At 35.9% G+C, this 13888-nt stretch overlaps 1 protein-coding gene across 6 annotated transcripts in view; it reads left to right on the forward strand.

The window, feature by feature from the left end:
* The first annotated feature begins 1587 nt into the window (after nt 1-1587).
* The window catches only part of LOC144977195 (uncharacterized), a 33662-nt gene continuing 21361 nt past the window's right edge, over nt 1588-13888 (forward strand). For 2 of the 6 annotated variants that reach the window (XM_078922136.1, XM_078922139.1), the window contains exon 1: nt 1640-1797. The gene's annotated coding sequence lies outside the window, so the exon portion shown is untranslated. Of the gene's footprint in view, nt 1811-13888 lie in introns of all 6 variants that reach the window. The other 4 variants (XM_078922137.1, XM_078922135.1, XM_078922140.1 and 1 more) reach the window with 4 other exon arrangements.

Raw genomic sequence — 13888 nt, forward strand, 5'->3', positions numbered from 1 at the left:
TATTATTATTATTATTATTATTATTATTATTATTATTATTATTATTATTATTATTATTATTATTTATTATTATTATTATATTGTTATTATTATTATCATCATCATCATCATCATCATCATCATCATCATCATCATCATCATCATCATCATCATCATCATCATCATCATCATTATAATTATTATTATTATTATTATTATTATTATTATTATTATTATTATTATTATTATTATTATTATTATTATTATTATTATTATTATTATTATTATTATTATTATTATTATTATTATCATTATATTATTATTATTATTATTATTATTATTATTATTATTATTATTATTATTATTATTATTATTATTATTATTGTTATTATTATTATTATCTATAAAACAAATAGACAGTGCTCCCGTGGCAGGTACCTACTCGCACCCCCCCCCCCAACACACACACGCACACAGCTCTTTTTTTTTTTTTTTTTTGGGGGGGGGGGGGGTTGTTTGTAGACTATGTGTGTTGGTATCAATGCCCACCCCTGTCATCACGTAGTCAAGGCTTTTTGGCATCTGCCAATCCCAAATTATGTTTGTGTCAAGGTCGACCGTGATGTCGCGTCAACGAGGAGAAAATAAAAAAATAAAAAGAAGTACAACAACAAAAAAATAATCAAAATTAAAAAGGTTAATAATGATAATAACTGTCATATTATGTCATTACATTGGAAATTACGAAAGTCGGAAAACTGTTTTATTTTGTATGAAATCCATTATAAATTTTATGTGATCAAGAACGAAACCTTTTGTTCATCTACCTCTTCCTGACTCAAAATTTATAAAAATATTATTTAAAAAAAATAATAACACAGCATTTATTTGGCGGAATATCCACTAGAAGTACTCAAAGCATTTTACAAGGGGTCCCAAGCAAACAGCAATACTAAACATGAAGGACGAGACATGACGCCTGTCAGGCGATATTACAATTTTTTTTCCGACAAAGACAACGAACTCCATGTATTCAATTTACACCTGAGTACGGTGAGAAAATGTGAGTAAAGAGCCTTTTCCAAGGACTCAACTCGAAACCTGGACCTTCCGATCTGAAAGCGAGAGTCATACCACTAGACCCCATCACAGAACAGGGAGGGGCATTGTTCTGTCGGCCACATAGCCTCACTATTGATTAAAATTTATTTCTTATTTCATCAATTATTGGAGTAAAAACATAGTTCTTGGTATCAAACCTATTGTAAATTTGACGTCAAAACAGCGAAAATCCGGAAAAAAAATGTCCAATTTTTTATACTGCCACGCCCCCGATCGCTGATCGCCTCGAAAAATATTAAGCAAGGCGGGCTTTGCGAGCGACTGACCGTCCCTCTGCTCGTCGGCCAGGTATTTGGCCACACACATTGCGTTTTCACTCCGGTTTGCGTGATCGGCGATCGTCCCACGATCAAAACCTTGCGTGTATGGAGCCTTTTAACTTTTGCCGCCTGCCATTTCACGGACTTTTTTCAGAACGAGGCCCTGGGCTTTCTGACCTTTGACTTTTGACACAGCGTTTGTTGTGTCACTTCCGAATGGACTCCCAGCCCAGGGAAAGTACATAGGGGATTCCCCCATCGATTTCCAATTCGTCAGGAGTCAGGAGTGAGAGGAGAAAAGTTTCCTTTTCAAGCGTTTAAAAAAAAAATTAAAGTCAATTGTCATCACATTTGTTTTTAAGATCCCATCCTCTTTTTAATTATAAGCTTTCGTTTTTGTGTTGAGTACATTTGTTGGAACTGGCCCCAAATCTTTGTTAAGTATCAAGGTTATGCTTTCCAAAAATTGAAGTAGATAGACCGTCTATGTGAATGTGACTGTGACAGTGACATTGACATTAGATATCTAAGATAGCCAATCTTCTTACCTTTTCTCTATTCAAGAGAAAGGCTGGGATAGGATATTTTACCAAATATATATATTTATTATATTATTATTACAATTTGTGGTAGATAAGATAGTAGTAATGAATAGACTATTTAGTCTGTGACTGTGTTACACTACTATCTCGTTAGTCAGTTTCAATTTCCATTTCAGTTTCAGTATTCATTTGTGGCCGTTTTTTCTGTTCTATTTTTGGCACATATTTCACATATCGTACCAAACAATTCTCTTATTTCACTCATTTATTTATCTGCTGATTGTTCTCATTGTATTGTAAAATACTAGATAATCACTAATGACTAATCATTTGAATTTGAATTTGAAGAAAAAAAGTCCTTTTGTCATTCAAGCAAGCAAGTCTTTTAATTATGAAATTATACATTTAAAGTGTAAGTCTTTTGATCTAATTAATTGTACGGAGTTGGTTTTGGATTTAAATTGTATAATAAATAGGGAGGAGAGAATGTGAGTAACAAGCCTGTGTAATTTAACATTACCGTCGTTGTCGTGTGCTGAATATCTGATATATTCATCTCACTAATTTCACACTAGCTAGCGGTCGACTAGAGCATCTAGTTTTAACCGGATCTTTTAGGTTCGGTTTGGTGTATTAACCTAATCAGTCTTTAGGCTGTGACTGTGATTCTGAGAATAAGAAACTTTATTATTGAACTTATTGTCAGACATATCTGGGAATAAGAAATTTTCTTATTCCAGACACTTTTTTGAAACTCTGCTCTTTTAAACATTTATCCACATTCCAGAATATGGAATTTTTCGAAATGCACATAGAAATATAGTTAATAAAATATCAATAAGAACATAAAATTAACCAACAATAAATCAGTCGAGCGATAGAAGGTTACTATAAATACACAATATGCGTCGATTTTCATGTGGGTATCATCACAGAATGGTTTAAGTCATCTGCCTTAGAAGGCTTGTCAGAATCGACGCTGTGGGTTCAAATCCTGGTTACACCACTTTTTTTTTCCCCGCCTTCTTTATTTAAGAGGGTTGCAAATGATAAATGTTTCATCCACCACTCCCCCCCCCCCCCCCCCCCCCTTATATATTTTAAATTTTTTTTAATATTCTCTATCTCTCTCTCTCTCTCTCTCTCTCTCTCTCTCTCTCTCTCTCTCTCTCTCTCTCTCTCTCTCTCTCTCTCTCTCTCTCTCTCTCTCTCTCTCTCTCTCTTGGTTCCTTTCGAACAAATTGTCATATTCGTCCCAACTCCAATCTCAAAAAGTATATTCTATAAAGAATAAATAATTAGAATGCAGACATAAAGAAATATTCAGAGAGCGATCAAATGGTCAGATAGAGAAGTATAAAATCATCACTACCTCTACTACCACACCCACTACTACAACCACATCATCACTACCAATACTACTACAACCACCACCACCACATCATCATCACTACCTCTACTACTACAACCACCACAATGACATCATCATTACCACTACTACTACAACCACCACCACCACATCATCATCACTACCACTACTACTACAACCACCGCCGCATCATCATCACTACCAATACTACTACAACCACCACCACCACATCATCATCACTACCAATACTACTACAACTACAACCACTACCACCACATCATCATCATTACCACTACTATTACAACCACCACCACCACATCATCATCACTACCACTACTACTACAACCACCGCCACATCATCATCACTACCAATACTACTACAACCACCACCACCACATCATCATCACTACCAATACTACTACAACTACAACCACTACCACCACATCATCATCATTACCACTACTATTACAACCACCACCACCACATCATCATCACTACCACTACTACTACAACCAGCACCACATCATCATCACTACCACTACTTCTACAACCACCAGCACCACATCATCATCACTACCACTACTACAACCACCACCACGTCATCATCACTACCAATAATACTACAACTGCCATCACCACATCATCATCACTACCACTAGTACTACAACCAACACCACCACCGCTTTTCATCACTACCTCTACTACTACAACCACCACCACCACCACTTCATCATTATCACTACCTCTACTACTACAACCACCACAACCTACAACCACCACTACCACATCATCATCACTACCACGACTACTACAACCACCACCACCACATCATCATCACTACCTCTACTACTACAACCACCACAACCACATCATCATCACTACCACTACTACTACAACCACCACAACCACATCATCATCACTACCTCTACTACTACAACCACCACAACGACATCATCATCACTACCGATACTACTACAACCACCACCACCACATCATCATCACTACCACTACTACAACCACCACCACATCATCATCATCACTACCACTACTACAACCACCACAACCACATCATCATCACTACCAATACTACTACATCCACCACCACCACAACATCATCACTACCACTACTATTACAACCACCACCACCACATCATCATCACTACCACTACTACTACAACCACCACCACCACATCATCATCACTACCTCTACTACTACAACCACCACAACCACATCATCATCACTACCACTACTGTTACAACCACCACCACATCATCATCACTACCACTACTACAACAAGCACCACCACCACCTCATCATCACCACTACCACTACTACTACAACCACCACCACCACCACATCATCATCACTATCACTGCTACTACAACCACCACCACCACATCATCATCATCATGACTACAACAACTACTACAACCACTATCACATCATCATCACCACCACTACTACTGCAAGCACCACCACTACATCATCATCAATACCACTACAACAACAACCACTATCACATCATCATCATCACTACCACTACTACTACAACCACCAACACCCATCATCCTCACTATCACCAGTACTACAATCACTACCATTAGGTTTTGGAGCTTTACTTCATTTAAAATAAGGAAACTTTGGGATTGTATTTGGCAATGTGTTTATATAGCATAATATAATTCTAATCAATTATCTATTTAGAACTATACAATATGTAAATACAATGCCAAATACCATTCCAATTCACTTTTCTTATGTGCGGAAATTCCTCTTTCATCTTTGAAATTCCTACGAATGGTGTCTGAAATTCCTGTGAGCCAAATTTACAGTTGTCTCTGCTTAACACCTAAATACTTAAATAAACAAACTACGTTCTACTTATGTAGACTGTTTAAAATTTAATTTTTATCGTCATGATTTTTTTAGGTGATTGTTTTTTGTCTCGAGTGAAACTAAGTACAATGATAGTGTTCTCTTGAAATCTTCAGATGTTCCCTGTTTCGATCCTTTCCCTTTGTCTTACTTTTTCTTGTGTGTTTTCAAGTATGAATCTATAATCTTTTTGACTATCCCATTTTCTTCCTTTTTACTGTCGCTGAAATGAGCTCAATGTGTTGAAAGCGCCGTAAAACCCTTAACCCTATTCCACTCCCAATTTTCATAGTCCTATTCATACCCCATGGGGTGGATTTACACCCCTATTCCAATGATAAGAAAAAATGTGAGTTACCCTATTCTTTTCCATTGGGGTGGTTTTACACCCCTAGTCAAATGGTAGGAAAAAAGCTTTTTACCCTATTCTTATCCAATGGGGTGGTTTTGCACCCCAAAGTTAATATAGGAAAATATGAAAAGAACTATTATTATTGTTGCTTTTATTATTATTATTATTATTATTATTATTATTTATTATTATTATTATTATTATTATTATTATTATTATTATTATTATTATTAATATTATTATTATTATTATTATTAATATTATTATTATTATTATTATTATTATTCATGCCGCCAGTTTTTACCATAATTAGTGCAAAGAATAGAGATAATGAAATAGAGTTTTGTTTCACAGCTTGTTCTATTTTTATTTTTTACATTTTCCACACCATGACTCTGACCCAACTTTTTCATTTCTTCCCCTTCCTGTTTGTCACATGTTCCTGTTACAATAATTACAACACAGAGCAGATGCTCCTATCTCCCTGTTCCTAAGGTTGTTCTATTTTGTTTTGAGTATTAATTTGATTCATTCATTACAATAAAATCAAAACGAAGTGAAAATGGCGGCGGATGCAAATAGGAATGTTTTTCGAGCATTTCAAGTGACCTCAACAACTGATGAAAACAGTTCAGACTTTATTGATCTCCAGCCAGTTCATCTTTCAGATCCATCACTCTTAGAATGAAGTTTCAACTCTACATCAGGTAAGTCCCTTATTCTGAATCTATTCTTGCTTGTTTTGTTTTGTTAGGGTTAACCTCTCTTTCAACTATTTCAACTACTATAGGTCACATAAAGATACTGCACTACTTTGACAATTATTTGTGCGAATCAGACTCAGACATGCAGTGTAGCACAAATCTTAGCCAGTAAGTGTTGACAGACACCAGGCCAGCCAGCCGTATCACTTTTCCTAGAATATGCCACGTCTGGCAGGGAGCTGATAAAATAACTGTGTGTTTGTCTTTGGTTTGAGGAGCTTATCTACTGTACAATTTTTAGCTGGACTCCAAAAGCATTTTTTATGTTTAATATCATATGAGATCTTTCTTCAGAAAAAGAGAGAAGCTGCTCAATTTTATTGCAAGAGTATAATAGTCTTATATGTTGTACCTACTCAATAACTTGAAAGGAAAAAAATGTTTTTTTTTCACCTATTTGATATCTCATGTTTCAGATGTCATTGTACAAACCCTGAATGATCTAGAAGAGGATGGTGATGAGGATGATAGAGACGTTTTAGATTATGCCAGCAGCCAAAGTGATGAAGTTGCATCCATTCTAGACGATTCAGATCCCGAAATGCTAGTTGATGAAGTGGAGGACAGAGATGAGGATATTCAAGAAGATGCAACTTTGACAACGTTACCAACTGGAGTAGCTCAAACTTTAACTTCAAATGATGGAACAGTATGGTCTGAAGAGCCTGTTGTCCAAAACTTTAGGCAAAGGCAATGTAATGTTTTTAGACAGGTCAAATCTCATAATGTAAGGAATGTTAACATCAAATGTGTTGTTGACCCGCTATCAGTTTTTACTTTTTTTTTACACCACTGGTCATTTCTAGCATTGTTAGATTTACAAATTTGGAGGGGATGAGATGCCAGGGTGACATGTGGGTGAAGACAGACGGTATAGAAATCATGGCTTTGCTTGGATTATATTACCATTTGGGAGCAAGAAATTTGAACCTGGTCAATGTGGCAAGAATATGGAGCGGCATTGCAGCAGAGCCTGTGGCCAGAGAAACAATGACAATGACGCATTTTCTGAACCTAACAAATGCTCTAAGGTTTGACGACAGGACTTCTCGAACAGTCAGAAGGGCCAGGGATGTTTTTGCGCCAATCAGGGACCTTTTTGATACCATAAACAATCAACTTTCTAAGATATATACTCCAGACATGAACCTTACAGTGGATGAGCAATTAATCCCATGGAGGGGGAGAGTCAAGTTTCTTCAATATTTACCCAGCAAACCGGATAAGTATGGATTGAAAATATTCTGGATATGTGATTCTAAGACTGCTTATCCACTGAAAGCAATTTCCTATATTGGAAAATATGGAGAAAGGAGGACAAATTTAGGAAGAGAAATTGTCAAGGAATTAGCTATGCCATATTGCAAAAGTGGTAGAAATATTACTTTTGATAATTTTATCACGGACAAAGAGCTTTTGTTATGGCTCAGAAAGCAAGGATTGACAGGAGTTGGGACAGTTTGTAGAGTCAAACGTTTTCTTCCTGAGAAATTTAAACATGGCAAGGATTTGAAAAAATCAGAATCAAGCTTTGCTTTCACCTCTGAATTGTCTTTAGTCAGACATAAATCAAACCACAAGAAATATTTTTGTTGTTACCCTATTAAATTTTGATTTTGAAACTCATTTCTTCCAGTTGGTTACGAGAAGAAATAAATTTAATTCATGTTTCATGTTTTTTTTTTAATTAACTGATATGCGTGTAATATATCATACATATCAAAAATTAAAATAAAATAAAAGTTGCCACAGTGTTATATTTCACTTGTTCCAAAGTTGAAATTTAATTTCAATAAAATTCACTTGGTTTTTAAAAATAAAACTCATTATGATCTCAGTTTTACTTATTGTGTTATTGTTTTTCTATTTCATGTGTGTTTTGTATACACATGTATATAATACTATCAAAATACAGTGGTAGGTTAATGAAATCCTTGTCTGTTTATTGCTTGTTTATATACGTATTTGATTTAGTTGCTCATGTTTTCTCTATACATAGGATGGGGTGTAAAACCACCCCCTTGGATTAGAATAGGTGTAGTCTTATATTTTCTATTAGACAGGATGGGGTGTAAAACCACCCCATAGGATTGAAATAGGAATGTTCCATTTTTTTCTCTTTATTGTCATGGGGTGGTTTTACACCCCATCGGATATGAATAGGGTATCTGACATTTTATACCTATATAACTCAAAATATATTATACTGATATAAATGATACTTTGTGGTCACAATTATCATATAACAATTAGCGATTACATAAAATTTCAACTTTCTAGCTCAAAAAATAAAAAAGTTATTGGTGAAAAACATAGGGCTGGGGTGTAAAACCACCCCATGGAGTGGAATAGGGTTAACAACAAATAACAAAACAATCCAAACTTCTCTTCACTTATGTCTACTTATCGATTACTCTCTCACATGTCTTCAATGTATTTATTTACAAATATAATATAAACAAGCTTCAACGATTAATATGTGCATGACAGTTAGTTGTCGTTCTTGAGCCTTGTATCAAAGGGATATTACCTCATTCATCATTGCCTTTTTCACCCTGGGTCAGGGTATAGGCCATCCTGAGCTATCTCCACGTCTTATCACTTCTCTGTATATCAGCTTCTTTAATTTTTCTCCATGTTCCCCATGGCCTTCCCCTTGAGGGTTCCAGTCCAATACTTTTTTTGTTGTAGTGGAGTTATTCTTTCTAAGGGTGTGTCCAATCCATCTCCAACGTCTTCTTCCTATTTCCTATCCCACTGGTTTCTGCTGTGTTCTTTTCCATACTTCTTCGTTCTTAATTCTATCCATCCATTTTATTCTGAGTAGCTTACACATGCACCTGTTTATGAAAGTTTGTATCCTCCTTATACATGCCTGCGATGCATTCCAGGTTTCACATCCATACAGTAGGACAGACTTCACATTTGAGTTGAAACTTAGCTTTATAGTCAAAGGGAGATATCTTTAGCAGACCTGCCAACCAGTACGATTAATCGTATTTTAGTACGATTTTTGGACCCCGAATACGCGAATACGATTTTAGTGGATTTAATACGATTTTTTAAAAGATGTGTGATGTGAATGATCTTGATGATACATTTTATGCATTGATACACACGTGTCGTACACCAACTGTTGATCGTGTGTCTGAATGAATGATGCATCACATTTAATACTATAGTTATCATTTCAGTTGCTTATATGATGCCGGTTTTCACCAATATTTTTCTCATACATTTTTGAGGATTTGCATAGAATTATGCATATAAGCTTGTTTTATACTTTAAATAGTCTCAGACCACATTTAAACTTTTCCCACTTATTAAATAGAAAATTCTAAGTGAAAATTTAATTGAACCAACATCTTTGACTATGAGGCCTTCAATTAAAAACTATATTGCTAATTAACTTAAACATAAATGGGTTATTTCCCTTTATAATAACTAAAATTACTCTATTTTGATTTATAAAATTTATAATGATCTTTATTTTTCTTTCTTAGTATTTTGTACGAGTCTTGATTACAAAGTGGGCAGCCTTAAGAACGGTATTTGGTTCAAAATGAATTTTTTAGAACCATTTTAGAAGTATTTAACTTGTCTCTGCATATATTACATACTTTGCGAATTTCCCATCATTTGACCAAAGTAATAGTATTAGTAGTATATAGAAGTAATAATAGTAGTAGTAGGAGGAGTAGTAGTGGTGAATGCTCAAAAAAAACAAAAACAAAACAGAGAGAGAGAGATATGGATCATTAGATAACATATATGGAAAATATCTTGCTACTGTTGCAAATTGTCATCTATTGAATTGAAGACCACTCTCCCTGATATTTTATCTCAAAACTTTCGCAAAACTGATGTACTGCGCTAGCAGATATCACCATCACAACTTCATCAGCATCTCTTACCATCAACATCATGACATCATCACTTCTACACAGCATTGTCACTGCCACAACCACCACCACATCACTTCTACCACCACTGCCACCACAGCTTCATCATCATCACCACCACCACCACTAGAGCACCATCGCTACAACAACCAACACTTCTTCCACTGACACTAGCATCAATACTACCAACATGTTAAGGGTCTTTTGGTCATGTCTTTGAGTGTTTCGAAAGCAATTTCCTTTGATATTGCAATTTCTGAGCCTTATGGTAATTTTAAATGGCCATTAAGTTTTAGTTTCTCGATAAATCGATAATTTTGTAATCACTAGAGATTGCTTGAATGATGAAGATCAGAGTTTATTTTGATTTGGGATTGATGTTAGCTTTTATATAAATTTTTGTATAGTGCGCACTTTTTTTCCACATGTGCGAACAAAATACACTTTTTTGCTAAAAAATACACTTTTTAGGGTCATGGAATACACTTTTCATCCTGGGAAGGTTGGCAGGTCTGCTTTAGTTCTCCAAACTCTGTTCAAGGATGTGAATACAGCCTGTGCCTTTCCTATCTGTGCTTTCACCTCTGCTTCCGTGCCTCCATCCTTGTCAATTATACTCCTGAGATAGCAGAAAGTGTCTATATCTTCAAGGTCCTGATCTTTTACTTTGATCTGCTCCCTTTGACGCATACCTATCCTTAAGACCTTTGACTTTGCAAGGGTGAATTCTTAAACCAATTGGTTCTGAGAGGCTATTTATAATTGTGGTTTTTGCTTGCGTCTGGTCCTGGGTGTTGGACAGAAGAGCCAGATCATCCACTGTATCCCATTTCTTCGCCCTTTGGAGGTTTCCTTCATTAGCCAATCAATGGCAAGGATGAACATGAATGATGAGAGCAAGCATCTCTGTTTGACACAAGTCTTAATTTCAAAGCTGTCAGTAAGCTGATTTTCATGTACAACCCTACAACTTGATAAGAGGCGAGTTCCATTCTATATACTGTTCCACTATGACTCGCAGAGAGGCAATCTGGTCTGTAGTTGAACGAAAACCTGCCTGTTTGTCCCGCAGTTTAGCATCTCTTGCATTCTTAATTCTCTCTCTCTAGAATAATCAGTGATGATAATTTTCCACGGATCCGCGGAATTCCGGCATTTTGGAATTTTCTCAGAAATTTTCTGCTGATTTTGTCGTGTCAAACATTTTCCTCTGACTGATAAAAAGCTCAGGTCAAGTGGTGGATCCGTGAAAAAATCACCATCATGTATTGTGTCATATTTTGACACCTGTGCTCAGTTGCATGAATTTTGGTGACACTCCCATTTTTATGGTGTCAGTCCAGACAAACTGGTGCCAGATGTCAAAATTGGGACATGGCAATTGATGGTCGAAAAGGACAGGGGAGGGGAAGGGGGTAAATGAGTCTGGATTTTATTGGTTTGTATGTCAAGAGTGGTAGTACAGTTGTAGGTACATTTAAAAAGATAATTATTATAACTTATTAGATAAAAAGCCCCATCAATTAAACTACTCTCTGTCTCTCTCTCTCTCTCTCTCTCTCTCTCTCTCTCTCTCTCTCTCTCTCTCTCTCTCTCTCTCTCTCTCTCTTCCTCTTTTTCACTCTTCCTCTCTTCCACTCTTTCTTTGCCCCCCCCCCTCTCTCTCTCTCTCTCTCTCTCTCTCTCTCTCTCTCTCTCTCTCTCTCTCTCTCTCTCTCTCTCTCTCTCTCTCTCTCTCTCTCTCTGTCTTTCTCTCTTTCTATCTTTCCCTTTCCCATATCTCTCTCAACCATTATTCTATCAATCTTCATGTTAACTTTATAAACATCATCTGCTTATATAGAGAGATGATATTATTCTGTTACAATTATAAGTGGTGCTCAACTTAGTTTACTATATTTACCTTTGTTTTTACAATGTCTAACAATTTTAATTTGTTAAAGATACTTGAGTCTTATTTTTAAGATCCGTAACCACTGGGCTACAATAACAGATAAAACAAGTAAAAACATATTTCCAGGCCTTTTGACCATACGTTCATTTTAAATCTCTTGAATAGAAAGTATGTTTTTCAAAAACGTTGGTGTAAGGTCAATTCGTTAAAAATTTACACAAAGTATGTAAGTTATATCTCTACTATTAAGAATAGAAATAGTAATATACTATATGAAACTATGATATTTTATGTTATGATTCCATTTGAGTTTGACTGATGGACCGATACATCCCATTATCATCACTGAATAATACGATTGAAAACCTTTCCTGGGATAGAGAGAAGACTTGATAATTATTACAATTTCTGGGGTCCCCTTTCTTTGGAAGCTTGACAAGATGTCCATCCTTCCAATCCTTTGGGAATATCCCATCATTCCAGATTCTCTCAAATAGTGGGTGATGGACCTCAGCATTTCTTTCAGCATCAACTTTTATTTAGAGCCTTCCGTGGAATCTGGTCTGGTCCAGCAGCTTTCCCCTTTTCATCTTGTTAAAAGCACCCACAATCTCTGCTATCTATGGTGGATCACAGCTAATTGTTAGCTCATTTCCAGCGGATGCTGTTTCTGCTTTCTCTGCAAGTCTGTTCATGAATTCTTCCTTGTCTTTCTTCACAAATCTTTTGACTTCCTTAGCTGTGGCTCGATACCTTAGAAAGAGGAGAGCTAACGCTACTAGAAAGGACACTCCTTCTTTGAGCCAATGGTCAGCAGCCCTCGCACGCTGACTCGCTAAGCGTGTGTGCCTCGCTAAGTGTTTGCCCTGGATACGGCTTTTCGCCTGCCTTTCTGTTTATGGATGTGTATGTTTATGTGTATGTTTCTATGTTTACATTTAGTGGTAGATCTAGATATATCTTATAAGAGAGAGAGAGTGTGCGTTTGTGTGTGTATGTGTGTGTGTGTGTGTGTGTGTGTGTGTGTGTGTGTGTGTGAGAGAGAGAGAGAGAGAGAGAGAGAGAGAGAGAGAGAGAATAAGTAGGAGTGAAATATCTGTTCAATGTTATCGTTATCATAATATAAGTATATAGTTATAACAAGTGTAACTAAATGACAAATTGCCATATTTATGTACAATAAAGATCTATTATTATTATTATTATTATTATTATTATTATTATTATTATTATTATTATTATTATTATTATTATTATTATTATTATTAATAATAATAATATAATAATAATATAATCTGTGATTTTAAAATTTATTTTGGGGTTGGGTGGTTCGGGGATAGATAGACAGATAGGTAGGTAGATATATATAATATAGCGAGAATGGGAGAGAGAGGAGGGGGGTAGAGGGATAGAGATAGATAGATAGAGAGAGAGAGAGAGAGAGAGAGAGAGAGAGAGAGAGAGAGAGAGAGAGAGAGAGAGAGAGAGAGAGAGAGAAACAGAGGGGGGGGGGCACACAAAATTAACTAAATGTACTCACATTCCTCAATTGTGTGTGTGTGTGTGTGTGAGAGAGAGAGAGAGAGAGAGAGAGAGAGAGAGAGAGAGAGAGAGAGAGAGAGAGAGAGAGAGAGAGAGAGAGAATAAGTAGGAGTGAAATATCTGTTCAATGTTATCGTTATTATATAACGTCTAACAAGTGTAACTAAATGACAAATTGCCATAGTTATGGACAATAAAGATCTATCATTATTATAATAATCTGTGATTTTAACATTTATTTTGGGGTTGGGTGGGTTGGGGATAGATAGATAGATATATTGGTGGG

Source organism: Berghia stephanieae, chromosome 7 (genome assembly GCF_034508935.2).
Source record: "Berghia stephanieae isolate SIO BIC M18660-M18661 chromosome 7, UCSD_Bste_1.3, whole genome shotgun sequence".
Lineage (NCBI taxonomy): Eukaryota > Metazoa > Mollusca > Gastropoda > Nudibranchia > Aeolidiidae > Berghia > Berghia stephanieae.